This window comes from Mustelus asterias, chromosome 17 (assembly GCF_964213995.1).
Source record: "Mustelus asterias chromosome 17, sMusAst1.hap1.1, whole genome shotgun sequence".
NCBI classification, from domain to species: Eukaryota; Metazoa; Chordata; class Chondrichthyes; order Carcharhiniformes; family Triakidae; genus Mustelus; species Mustelus asterias.
This window is the reverse complement of record NC_135817.1, coordinates 85,908,154-85,924,691: the sequence shown is the minus strand read 5'-3', so window position 1 is coordinate 85,924,691 and position 16,538 is coordinate 85,908,154. Positions and strand designations below refer to the sequence as shown.

Genomic DNA, 16,538 nt, shown 5'->3' with positions numbered 1-16,538 from the left:
CTGTCACACTCTCTATAACACACCCTCACTGTCACACTCTCTATAACACCCCCTCACTGTCACACTCTCTATAACACCCCCTCACTGTCACACTCTCTATAACACCCCCTCACTGTCACACTCTCTATAACACCCCCTCACTGTCACACTCTCTATAACACACTCTCACTGTCACACTCTCTATAACACACTCTCACTGTCACACTCTCTATAACACCCCCTCACTGTCACACTCTCTATAACACCCCCTCACTGTCACACTCTCTATAACACCCCCTCACTGTCACACTCTCTATAACACCCCCTCACTGTCACACTCTCTATAACACCCCCTCACTGTCACACTCTCTATAACACACTCTCACTGTCACACTCTCTATAACACCCCCTCACTGTCACACTCTCTATAACACCCCCTCACTGTCACACTCTCTATAACACACTCTCACTGTCACACTCTCTATAACACCCCCTCACTGTCACACTCTCTATAACACCCCCTCACTGTCACACTCTCTATAACACCCTCTCACTGTCACACTCTCTATAACACACTCTCACTGTCACACTCTCTATAACACCCCCTCACTGTCACACTCTCTATAACACCCTCTCACTGTCACACTCTCTATAACACACTCTCACTGTCACACTCTCTATAACACACTCTCACTGTCACACTCTCTATAACACACCCTCACTGTCACACTCTCTATAACATCCCCTCACTGTCACACTCTCTATAACACACTCTCACTGTCACACTCTCTATAACACCCCCTCACTGTCACACTCTCTATAACACCCCCTCACTGTCACACTCTCTATAACACCCCCTCACTGTCACACTCTCTATAACACACCCTCACTGTCACACTCTCTATAACACACCCTCACTGTCACACTCTCTATAACACACTCTCACTGTCACACTCTCTATAACACCCCCTCACTGTCACACTCTCTATAACACCCCCTCACTGTCACACTCTCTATAACACCCCCTCACTGTCACACTCTCTATAACACCCCCTCACTGTCACACTCTCTATAACACACCCTCACTGTCACACTCTCTATAACACCCCCTCACTGTCACACTCTCTATAACACACTCTCACTGTCACACTCTCTATAACACCCCCTCACTGTCACACTCTCTATAACACCCCCTCACTGTCACACTCTCTATAACACACTCTCACTGTCACACTCTCTATAACACCCCCTCACTGTCACACTCTCTATAACACACCCTCACTGTCACACTCTCTATAACACCCCCTCACTGTCACACTCTCTATAACACCCCCTCACTGTCACACTCTCTATAACACACTCTCACTGTCACACTCTCTATAACACCCCCTCACTGTCACACTCTCTATAACACACTCTCACTGTCACACTCTCTATAACACCCCCTCACTGTCACACTCTCTATAACACACTCTCACTGTCACACTCTCTATAACACCCCCTCACTGTCCCACTCTCTATAACACCCCCTCACTGTCACACTCTCTATAACACCCCCTCACTGTCACACTCTCTATAACACACTCTCACTGTCACACTCTCTATAACACACTCTCACTGTCACACTCTCTATAACACACTCTCACTGTCACACTCTCTATAACACACTCTCACTGTCACACTCTCTATAACACCCCCTCACTGTCACACTCTCTATAACACCCCCTCACTGTCACACTCTCTATAACACCCCCTCACTGTCACACTCTCTATAACACACTCTCACTGTCACACTCTCTATAACACCCCCTCACTGTCACACTCTCTATAACACCCTCTCACTGTCACACTCTCTATAACACCCCCTCACTGTCACACTCTCTATAACACACTCTCACTGTCACACTCTCTATAACACTCCCTCACTGTCACACTCTCTATAACACACTCTCACTGTCACACTCTCTATAACACCCCCTCACTGTCACACTCTCTATAACACCCCCTCACTGTCACACTCTCTATAACACCCCCTCACTGTCACACTCTCTATAACACCCCCTCACTGTCACACTCTCTATAACACACTCTCACTGTCACACTCTCTATAACACACTCTCACTGTCACACTCTCTATAACACACTCTCACTGTCACACTCTCTATAACACACTCTCACTGTCACACTCTCTATAACACCCCCTCACTGTCACACTCTCTATAACACCCCCTCACTGTCACACTCTCTATAACACACTCTCACTGTCACACTCTCTATAACACCCTCTCACTGTCACACTCTCTATAACACACCCTCACTGTCACACTCTCTATAACACCCCCTCACTGTCACACTCTCTATAACACACTCTCACTGTCACACTCTCTATAACACACTCTCACTGTCACACTCTCTATAACACCCCCTCACTGTCACACTCTCTATAACACCCCCTCACTGTCACACTCTCTATAACACACTCTCACTGTCACACTCTCTATAACACACTCTCACTGTCACACTCTCTATAACACCCCCTCACTGTCACACTCTCTATAACACACTCTCACTGTCACACTCTCTATAACACCCCCTCACTGTCACACTCTCTATAACACCCCCTCACTGTCACACTCTCTATAACACACTCTCACTGTCACACTCTCTATAACACCCCCTCACTGTCACACTCTCTATAACACACTCTCACTGTCACACTCTCTATAACACCCCCTCACTGTCACACTCTCTATAACACACTCTCACTGTCACACTCTCTATAACACACTCTCACTGTCACACTCTCTATAACACACTCTCACTGTCACACTCTCTATAACACCCCCTCACTGTCACACTCTCTATAACACACTCTCACTGTCACACTCTCTATAACACACTCTCACTGTCACACTCTCTATAACACACTCTCACTGTCACACTCTCTATAACACCCCTCACTGTCACACTCTCTATAACACACTCTCACTGTCACACTCTCTATAACACACTCTCACTGTCACACTCTCTATAACACACTCTCACTGTCACACTCTCTATAACACACTCTCACTGTCACACTCTCTATAACACCCCCTCACTGTCACACTCTCTATAACACACTCTCACTGTCACACTCTCTATAACACACTCTCACTGTCACACTCTCTATAACACACTCTCACTGTCACACTCTCTATAACACACTCTCACTGTCACACTCTCTATAACACACTCTCACTGTCACACTCTCTATAACACACTCTCACTGTCACACTCTCTATAACACCCCCTCACTGTCACACTCTCTATAACACACTCTCACTGTCACACTCTCTATAACACCCCCTCACTGTCACACTCTCTATAACACCCCCTCACTGTCACACTCTCTATAACACCCCCTCACTGTCACACTCTCTATAACACCCCCTCACTGTCACACTCTCTATAACACCCCCTCACTGTCACACTCTCTATAACACACCCTCACTGTCACACTCTCTATAACACACCCTCACTGTCACGCTCTCTATAACACACTCTCACTGTCACACTCTCTATAACACCCCCTCACTGTCACACTCTCTATAACACCCCCTCACTGTCACACTCTCTATAACACACTCTCACTGTCACACTCTCTATAACACACTCTCACTGTCACACTCTCTATAACACCCCCTCACTGTCACACTCTCTATAACACCCCCTCACTGTCACACTCTCTATAACACACTCTCACTGTCACACTCTCTATAACACACTCTCACTGTCACACTCTCTATAACACCCCCTCACTGTCACACTCTCTATAACACACTCTCACTGTCACACTCTCTATAACACCCCCTCACTGTCACACTCTCTATAACACACCCTCACTGTCACACTCTCTATAACACACTCTCACTGTCACACTCTCTATAACACACTCTCACTGTCACACTCTCTATATCACCCCCTCACTGTCACACTCTCTATAACACCCCCTCACTGTCACACTCTCTATAACACACTCTCACAGTCACACTCTCTATAACACCCTCTCACTGTCACACTCTCTATAACACCCCCTCACTGTCACACTCTCTATAACACCCCCTCACTGTCACACTCTCTATAACACCCCCTCACTGTCACACTCTCTATAACACCCCCTCACTGTCACACTCTCTATAACACCCCCTCACTGTCACACTCTCTATAACACACTCTCACTGTCACACTCTCTATAACACACTCTCACTGTCACACTCTCTATAACACCCTCTCACTGTCACACTCTCTATAACACACTCTCACTGTCACACTCTCTATAACACCCCCTCACTGTCACACTCTCTATAACACCCCCTCACTGTCACACTCTCTATAACACCCTCTCACTGTCACACTCTCTATAACACCCCCTCACTGTCACACTCTCTATAACACACTCTCACTGTCACACTCTCTATAACACCCCCTCACTGTCACACTCTCTATAACACCCCCTCACTGTCACACTCTCTATAACACCCCCTCACTGTCACACTCTCTATAACACCCCCTCACTGTCACACTCTCTATAACACACTCTCACTGTCACACTCTCTATAACACTCTCTCACTGTCACACTCTCTATAACACACTCTCACTGTCACACTCTCTATAACACACTCTCACTGTCACACTCTCTATAACACACTCTCACTGTCACACTCTCTATAACACCCCCTCACTGTCACACTCTCTATAACACTCTCTCACTGTCACACTCTCTATAACACACTCTCACTGTCACACTCTCTATAACACACTCTCACTGTCACACTCTCTATAACACACTCTCACTGTCACACTCTCTATAACACACTCTCACTGTCACACTCTCTATAACACACTCTCACTGTCACACTCTCTATAACACACTCTCACTGTCACACTCTCTATAACACCCCCTCACTGTCACACTCTCTATAACACTCTCTCACTGTCACACTCTCTATAACACACTCTCACTGTCACACTCTCTATAACACACTCTCACTGTCACACTCTCTATAACACCCCCTCACTGTCACACTCTCTATAACACCCCCTCACTGTCACACTCTCTATAACACCCTCTCACTGTCACACTCTCTATAACACCCCCTCACTGTCACACTCTCTATAACACTCTCTCACTGTCACACTCTCTATAACACACTCTCACTGTCACACTCTCTATAACACCCCCTCACTGTCACACTCTCTATAACACTCTCTCACTGTCACACTCTCTATAACACACTCTCACTGTCACACTCTCTATAACACACTCTCACTGTCACACTCTCTATAACACACTCTCACTGTCACACTCTCTATAACACCCCCTCACTGTCACACTCTCTATAACACACTCTCACTGTCACACTCTCTATAACACCCCCTCACTGTCACACTCTCTATAACACTCCCTCACTGTCACACTCTCTATAACACACTCTCACTGTCACACTCTCTATAACACCCCCTCACTGTCACACTCTCTATAACACCCCCTCACTGTCACACTCTCTATAACACCCCCTCACTGTCACACTCTCTATAACACCCCCTCACTGTCACACTCTCTATAACACACTCTCACTGTCACACTCTCTATAACACCCCCTCACTGTCACACTCTCTATAACACACTCTCACTGTCACACTCTCTATAACACCCCCTCACTGTCACACTCTCTATAACACCCCCTCACTGTCACACTCTCTATAACACCCCCTCACTGTCACACTCTCTATAACACCCCCTCACTGTCACACTCTCTATAACACCCCCTCACTGTCACACTCTCTATAACACCCGCTCACTGTCACACTCTCTATAACACACTCTCACTGTCACACTCTCTATAACACCCCCTCACTGTCACACTCTCTATAACACACTCTCACTGTCACACTCTCTATAACACCCCCTCACTGTCACACTCTCTATAACACCCCCTCACTGTCACACTCTCTATAACACCCCCTCACTGTCACACTCTCTATAACACACTCTCACTGTCACACTCTCTATAACACCCCCTCACTGTCACACTCTCTATAACACCCCCTCACTGTCACACTCTCTATAACACACTCTCACTGTCACACTCTCTATAACACACCCTCACTGTCACACTCTCTATAACACCCCCTCACTGTCACACTCTCTATAACACCCCCTCACTGTCACACTCTCTATAACACCCCCTCACTGTCACACTCTCTATAACACCCCCTCACTGTCACACTCTCTATAACACTCCCTCACTGTCACACTCTCTATAACACACTCTCACTGTCACACTCTCTATAACACCCCCTCACTGTCACACTCTCTATAACACACTCTCACTGTCACACTCTCTATAACACCCCCTCACTGTCACACTCTCTATAACACCCCCTCACTGTCACACTCTCTATAACACACTCTCACTGTCACACTCTCTATAACACCCCCTCACTGTCACACTCTCTATAACACCCCCTCACTGTCACACTCTCTATAACACCCCCTCACTGTCACACTCTCTATAACACACTCTCACTGTCACACTCTCTATAACACCCCCTCACTGTCACACTCTCTATAACACACTCTCACTGTCACACTCTCTATAACACCCCCTCACTGTCACACTCTCTATAACACCCCCTCACTGTCACACTCTCTATAACACCCCCTCACTGTCACACTCTCTATAACACCCCCTCACTGTCACACTCTCTAACACCCCCTCACTGTCACACTCTCTATAACACCCCCTCACTGTCACACTCTCTATAACACCCCCTCACTGTCACACTCTCTATAACACCCCCTCACTGTCACACTCTCTATAACACACTCTCACTGTCACACTCTCTATAACACACTCTCACTGTCACACTCTCTATAACACCCCCTCACTGTCACACTCTCTATAACACCCCCTCACTGTCACACTCTCTATAACACACTCTCACTGTCACACTCTCTATAACACACTCTCACTGTCACACTCTCTATAACACCCCCTCACTGTCACACTCTCTATAACACACTCTCACTGTCACACTCTCTATAACACCCCCTCACTGTCACACTCTCTATAACACACCCTCACTGTCACACTCTCTATAACACACTCTCACTGTCACACTCTCTATAACACACTCTCACTGTCACACTCTCTATATCACCCCCTCACTGTCACACTCTCTATAACACCCCCTCACTGTCACACTCTCTATAACACACTCTCACAGTCACACTCTCTATAACACACTCTCACTGTCACACTCTCTATAACACCCCCTCACTGTCACACTCTCTATAACACCCCCTCACTGTCACACTCTCTATAACACCCCCTCACTGTCACACTCTCTATAACACCCCCTCACTGTCACACTCTCTATAACACCCTCTCACTGTCACACTCTCTATAACACCCCCTCACTGTCACACTCTCTATAACACACTCTCACTGTCACACTCTCTATAACACCCCCTCACTGTCACACTCTCTATAACACCCCCTCACTGTCACACTCTCTATAACACCCCCTCACTGTCACACTCTCTATAACACCCTCTCACTGTCACACTCTCTATAACACCCCCTCACTGTCACACTCTCTATAACACACTCTCACTGTCACACTCTCTATAACACTCTCTCACTGTCACACTCTCTATAACACACTCTCACTGTCACACTCTCTATAACACCCCCTCACTGTCACACTCTCTATAACACTCTCTCACTGTCACACTCTCTATAACACACTCTCACTGTCACACTCTCTATAACACACTCTCACTGTCACACTCTCTATAACACACTCTCACTGTCACACTCTCTATAACACACTCTCACTGTCACACTCTCTATAACACACTCTCACTGTCACACTCTCTATAACACACTCTCACTGTCACACTCTCTATAACACCCCCTCACTGTCACACTCTCTATAACACTCTCTCACTGTCACACTCTCTATAACACACTCTCACTGTCACACTCTCTATAACACCCCCTCACTGTCACAATCTCTATAACACACTCTCACTGTCACACTCTCTATAACACCCCCTCACTGTCACACTCTCTATAACACCCCCTCACTGTCACAATCTCTATAACACACTCTCACTGTCACACTCTCTATAACACCCCCTCACTGTCACACTCTCTATAACACCCTCTCACTGTCACACTCTCTATAACACCCCCTCACTGTCACACTCTCTATAACACTCTCTCACTGTCACACTCTCTATAACACACTCTCACTGTCACACTCTCTATAACACCCCCTCACTGTCACACTCTCTATAACACTCTCTCACTGTCACACTCTCTATAACACACTCTCACTGTCACACTCTCTATAACACACTCTCACTGTCACACTCTCTATAACACACTCTCACTGTCACACTCTCTATAACACCCCCTCACTGTCACACTCTCTATAACACTCCCTCACTGTCACACTCTCTATAACACACTCTCACTGTCACACTCTCTATAACACCCCCTCACTGTCACACTCTCTATAACACCCCCTCACTGTCACACTCTCTATAACACCCCCTCACTGTCACACTCTCTATAACACACTCTCACTGTCACACTCTCTATAACACACTCTCACTGTCACACTCTCTATAACACCCCCTCACTGTCACACTCTCTATAACACCCCCTCACTGTCACACTCTCTATAACACCCCCTCACTGTCACACTCTCTATAACACACTCTCACTGTCACACTCTCTATAACACCCCCTCACTGTCACACTCTCTATAACACCCCCTCACTGTCACACTCTCTATAACACACTCTCACTGTCACACTCTCTATAACACACCCTCACTGTCACACTCTCTATAACACCCCCTCACTGTCACACTCTCTATAACACCCCCTCACTGTCACACTCTCTATAACACCCCCTCACTGTCACACTCTCTATAACACCCCCTCACTGTCACACTCTCTATAACACTCCCTCACTGTCACACTCTCTATAACACACTCTCACTGTCACACTCTCTATAACACCCCCTCACTGTCACACTCTCTATAACACACTCTCACTGTCACACTCTCTATAACACCCCCTCACTGTCACACTCTCTATAACACACTCTCACTGTCACACTCTCTATAACACACTCTCACTGTCACACTCTCTATAACACACTCTCACTGTCACACTCTCTATAACACACTCTCACTGTCACACTCTCTATAACACCCCCTCACTGTCACACTCTCTATAACACCCCCTCACTGTCACACTCTCTATAACACCCCCTCACTGTCACACTCTCTATAACACCCCCTCACTGTCACACTCTCTATAACACCCCCTCACTGTCACACTCTCTATAACACACTCTCACTGTCACACTCTCTATAACACCCCCTCACTGTCACACTCTCTATAACACCCCCTCACTGTCACACTCTCTATAACACCCCCTCACTGTCACACTCTCTATAACACCCCCTCACTGTCACACTCTCTATAACACCCCCTCACTGTCACACTCTCTATAACACCCCCTCACTGTCACACTCTCTATAACACCCCCTCACTGTCACACTCTCTATAACACTCCCTCACTGTCACACTCTCTATAACACCCCCTCACTGTCACACTCTCTATAACACCCCCTCACTGTCACACTCTCTATAACACACTCTCACTGTCACACTCTCTATAACACACTCTCACTGTCACACGCTCTATAACACCCCCTCACTGTCACACTCTCTATAACACCCCCTCACTATCACACTCTCTATAACACCCCCTCACTGTCACACTCTCTATAACACCCCCTCACTGTCACACTCTCTATAACACCCCCTCACTGTCACACTCTCTATAACACACTCTCACTGTCACACTCTCTATAACACCCCCTCACTGTCACACTCTCTATAACACCCCCTCACTGTCACACTCTCTATAAGACCCCCTCACTGTCACACTCTCTATAACACCCCCTCACTGTCACACTCTCTATAACACCCCCTCACTATCACACTCTCTATAACACCCCCTCACTGTCACACGCTCTATAACACACCCTCACTGTCACACTCTCTATAACACCCCCTCACTATCACACTCTCTATAACACCCTCTCACTGTCACACTCTCTATAACACCCCCTCACTGTCACACTCTCTATAACACACTCTCACTGTCACACTCTCTATAACACCCCCTCACTATCACACTCTCTATAACACCCTCTCACTGTCACACTCTCTATAACACCCCCTCACTGTCACACTCTCTATAACACACTCTCACTGTCACACTCTCTATAACACACTCTCACTGTCACACTCTCTATAACACCCCCTCACTGTCACACTCTCTATAACACCCCCTCACTGTCACACTCTCTATAAGACCCCCTCACTGTCACACTCTCTATAACACCCCCTCACTATCACACTCTCTATAACACCCTCTCACTGTCACACTCTCTATAACACCCCCTCACTGTCACACTCTCTATAACACACTCTCACTGTCACACTCTCTATAACACACTCTCACTGTCACACTCTCTATAACACCCCCTCACTGTCACACTCTCTATAACACCCCCTCACTATCACACTCTCTATAACACCCTCTCACTGTCACACTCTCTATAACACCCCCTCACTGTCACACTCTCTATAACACCCTCTCACTGTCACACTCTCTATAACACCCCCTCACTGTCACACTCTCTATAACACACTCTCACTGTCACACTCTCTATAACACCCCCTCACTGTCACACTCTCTATAACACCCTCTCACTGTCACACTCTCTATAACACCCCCTCACTGTCACACTCTCTATAACACCCCCTCACTGTCACACTCTCTATAACACACTCTCACTGTCACACTCTCTATAACACCCCTCACTGTCACACTCTCTATAACACTCCCTCACTGTCACACTCTCTATAACACACTCTCACTGTCACACTCTCTATAACACCCCCTCACTGTCACACTCTCTATAAGACCCCCTCACTGTCACACTCTCTATAACACACTCTCACTGTCACACTCTCTATAACACACTCTCACTGTCACACTCTCTATAACACACTCTCACTGTCACACTCTCTATAACACCCCCTCACTGTCACACTCTCTATAACACACTCTCACTGTCACACTCTCTATAACACACTCTCACTGTCACACTCTCTATAACACCCCCTCACTGTCACACTCTCTATAACACACTCTCACTGTCACACTCTCTATAACACACTCTCACTGTCACACTCTCTATAACACACTCTCACTGTCACACTCTCTATAACACACTCTCACTGTCACACTCTCTATAACACACCCTCACTGTCACACTCTCTATAACACCCCCTCACTGTCACACTCTCTATAACACCCCCTCACTGTCACACTCTCTATAACACCCCCTCACTGTCACACTCTCTATAACACCCCCTCACTGTCACACTCTCTATAACACCCCCTCACTGTCACACTCTCTATAACACCCCCTCACTGTCACACTCTCTATAACACCCCCTCACTGTCACACTCTCTATAACACCCCCTCACTGTCACACTCTCTATAACACCCCCTCACTGTCACACTCTCTATAACACCCCCTCACTGTCACACTCTCTATAACACACTCTCACTGTCACACTCTCTAACACCCCCTCACTGTCACACTCTCTATAACATCCCCTCACTGTCACACTCTCTATAACACCCCCTCACTGTCACACTCTCTATAACACACTCTCACTGTCACACTCTCTATAACACCCCCTCACTGTCACACTCTCTATAAGACCCCCTCACTGTCACACTCTCTATAACACCCCCTCACTGTCACACTCTCTATAACACACTCTCACTGTCACACTCTCTATAACACCCCCTCACTGTCACACTCTCTATAACACCCCCTCACTGTCACACTCTCTATAACACACTCTCACTGTCACACTCTCTATAACACCCCCTCACTGTCACACTCTCTATAACACACTCTCACTGTCACACTCTCTAACACCCCCTCACTGTCACACTCTCTATAACATCCCTCACTGTCACACTCTCTATAACACACCCTCACTGTCACACTCTCTATAACACCCCCTCACTGTCACACTCTCTATAACACACCCTCACTGTCACACTCTCTATAACACACCCTCACTGTCACACTCTCTATAACACCCCCTCACTGTCACACTCTCTATAACACCCCCTCACTGTCACACTCTCTATAACACACTCTCACTGTCACACTCTCTATAACACCCCCTCACTGTCACACTCTCTACAACACACTCTCACTGTCACACTCTCTAACACCCCCTCACTGTCACACTCTCTATAACACCCCCTCACTGTCACACTCTCTATAACACCCCCTCACTGTCACACTCTCTATAACACCCCCTCACTGTCACACTCTCTATAACACCCCCTCACTGTCACACTCTCTATAACACACTCTCACTGTCACACTCTCTATAACACCCCCTCACTGTCACACTCTCTATAACACCCCCTCACTGTCACACTCTCTATAACACACTCTCACTGTCACACTCTCTATAACACACTCTCACTGTCACACTCTCTATAACACACTCTCACTGTCACACTCTCTAACACCCCCTCACTGTCACACTCTCTATAACATCCCCTCACTGTCACACTCTCTATAACACACTCTCACTGTCACACTCTCTAACACCCCCTCACTGTCACACTCTCTATAACACCCCCTCACTGTCACACTCTCTATAACACCCCCTCACTGTCACACTCTCTATAACACACCCTCACTGTCACACTCTCTATAACACACTCTCACTGTCACACTCTCTATAACACCCCCTCACTGTCACACTCTCTATAACACCCCCTCACTGTCACACTCTCTATAACACACTCTCACTGTCACACTCTCTATAACACACTCTCACTGTCACACTCTCTAACACCCCCTCACTGTCACACTCTCTATAACATCCCCTCACTGTCACACTCTCTATAACACACTCTCACTGTCACACTCTCTAACACCCCCTCACTGTCACACTCTCTATAACACACTCTCACTGTCACACTCTCTATAACACCCCCTCACTATCACACTCTCTATAACACCCCCTCACTGTCACACTCTCTATAACACACTCTCACTGTCACACTCTCTATAACACCCTCTCACTGTCACACTCTCTATAACACACTCTCACTGTCACACTCTCTATAACACACCCTCACTGTCACACTCTCTATAACACCCCCTCACTGTCACACTCTCTATAACACCCCCTCACTGTCACACTCTCTATAACACCCCCTCACTGTCACACTCTCTATAACACACTCTCACTGTCACACTCTCTATAACACCCCCTCACTGTCACACTCTCTATAACACACTCTCACTGTCACACTCTCTATAACACACTCTCACTGTCACACTCTCTATAACACCCCCTCACTGTCACACTCTCTATAACACCCCCTCACTGTCACACTCTCTATAACACCCCCTCACTGTCACACTCTCTATAACACCCCTCACTGTCACACTCTCTATAACACCCTCTCACTGTCACACTCTCTATAACACCCCCTCACTGTCACACTCTCTATAACACACTCTCACTGTTACACTCTCTATAACACACTCTCACTGTCACACTCTCTATAACACCCCTCACTGTCACACTCTCTATAACACCCCCTCACTGTCACACTCTCTATAACACCCCCTCACTGTCACACTCTCTATAACACACTCTCACTGTCACACTCTCTATAACACCCCCTCACTGTCACACTCTCTATAACACACTCTCACTGTCACACTCTCTATAACACCCCCTCACTGTCACACTCTCTATAACACACTCTCACTGTCACACTCTCTATAACACACTCTCACTGTCACACTCTCTATAACACCCCCTCACTGTCACACTCTCTATAACACACTCTCACTGTCACACTCTCTATAACACCCCCTCACTGTCACACTCTCTATAACACCCCCTCACTGTCACACTCTCTATAACACCCTCTCACTGTCACACTCTCTATAACACCCCCTCACTGTCACACTCTCTATAACACACTCTCACTGTCACACTCTCTATAACACACTCTCACTGTCACACTCTCTATAACACCCCCTCACTGTCACACTCTCTATAACACCCTCTCACTGTCACACTCTCTATAACACCCCCTCACTGTCACACTCTCTATAACACACTCTCACTATCACACTCTCTATAACACCCCCTCACTGTCACACTCTCTATAACACACTCTCACTGTCACACTCTCTATAACACCCCCTCACTGTCACACTCTCTATAACACCCCCTCACTGTCACACTCTCTATAACACCCCCTCACTGTCACACTCTCTATAACACCCCCTCACTGTCACACTCTCTATAACACACTCTCACTGTCACACTCTCTATAACACACTCTCACTGTCACACTCTCTATAACACCCCCTCACTGTCACACTCTCTATAACACACTCTCACTGTCACACTCTCTATAACACACTCTCACTGTCACACTCTCTAACACCCCCTCACTGTCACACTCTCTATAACACCCCCTCACTGTCACACTCTCTATAACACACCCTCACTGTCACACTCTCTATAACACACTCTCACTGTCACACTCTCTATAACATCCCCTCACTGTCACACTCTCTATAACATCCCCTCACTGTCACACTCTCTATAACACCCCCTCACTGTCAACACTGTGTCACCGTGTCACTGTGAGACAGCAGTGTTAACCCACTGTGCCACCGTGTCACTGTGAGACAGCAGTGTTAACCCACTGTGTCACCGTGTCACTGTGAGACAGCAGTGTTAACCCACTGTGTCACCGTGTCACTGTGAGACAGCAGTGTTAACCCACTGTGTCACCGTGTCACTGTGAGGCAGCAGTGTTAACCCACTGTGTCACCGTGTCACTGTGAGACAGCAGTGTTAACCCACTGTGTCACCGTGTCACTGTGAGACAGCTGTGTTAACCTACTGTGTCACCGTGTCACTGTGAGGCAGCAGTGTTAACCCACTGTGTAACCGTGTCACTGTGACACAGCAGTGTTAACCCACTGTGTCACCGTGTCACTGTGAGACAGCAGTGTTAACCCACTGTGTCACCGTGTCGCTGTGAGACAGCAGTGTTAACCCACTGTGCCACCGTGTCACTGTGAGACAGCAGTGTTAACCCACTGTGCCACCGTGTCACTGTGAGACAGCAGTGTTAACCCACTGTGCCACCGTGTCACTGTGAGACAGCAGTGTTAACCCACTGTGTCACCGTGTCACTGTGAGGCAGCAGTGTTAACCCACTGTGTCACCGTGTCACTGTGAGGCAGCAGTGTTAACCCACTGTGCCACCGTGTCACTGTGAGACAGCAGTGTTAACCTACTGTGTCACCGTGTCACTGTGAGACAGCAGTGTTAACCCACTGTGTCACTTTGAGACAGCAGTGTTTACCCACTGTGCCACCGTGTCACTGTGAGACAGCAGTGTTAACCTACTGTGTCACCGTGTCACTGTGACACAGCAGTGTTAACCCACTGTGTCACCGTGTCACTGAGAGGCAGCAGTGTTAACCCACTGTGTCACCGTGTCACTGTGAGGCAGCAGTGTTAACCCACTGTGTCACCGTGTCACTGTGAGACAGGAGTGTTAACCCACTGTGTGACCGTTTCACTGTGAGGCAGCAGTGTTAACCCACTGTGTCACCGTGTCACTGTGAGGCAGCAGTGTTAACCCACTGTGTGACCGTGTCACTGTGAGACAGCAGTGTTAACCCACTGTGTCACCGTGTCACTGTGAGACAGCAGTGTTAACCCACTGTGTCACCGTGTCACTGTGAGACAGCAGTGTTAACCCACTGTGTCACCGTGTCACTGTGAGACAGCAGTGTTAACCCACTGTGTCACCGTGTCACTGTGAGGCAGCAGTGTTAACCCACTGTGTCACCGTGTCACTGTGAGACAGCAGTGTTAACCCATTGTGTCACCGTGTCACTGTGAGGCAGCAGTGTTAACCCACTGTGTCACCGTGTCACTGTGAGGCAGCAGTGTTAACCCACTGTGTCACCGTGTCACTGTGAGGCAGCAGTGTTAACCCACTGTGTGACCGTGTCACTGTGAGGCAGCAGTGTTAACCACTGTGTCACCGTGTCGCTGTCAGACAGCAGTGTTCACCCACTGTCACCGTGTCACTGTGAGGCAGCAGTGTTAACCCACTGTGTCACCATGTCATGATGAGGGAGCAGTGTTAACCCACTGTGCCACCGTGTCACTGTGAGGCAGCAGTGTTAACCCACTGTGTCACCGTGGGGCAGCAGTGTTAACCCAATGTGTCACCGTGTCGCTGTGAGGCAGCAGTGTTAACCCACTGTTTCACCGTGTCACTGTGAGGCAGCAGTGTTAACCCACTGTGTCACCG

The 16,538-nt window shown here is 47.7% G+C and overlaps 1 protein-coding gene across 1 annotated transcript in view; it reads right to left on the bottom strand.

Moving 5' to 3' along the window:
* The window catches only part of robo2 (roundabout, axon guidance receptor, homolog 2 (Drosophila)), a 530,474-nt gene that overhangs the window by 401,683 nt on the left and 112,253 nt on the right, over nucleotides 1-16,538 (bottom strand). The window lies entirely within an intron of this gene.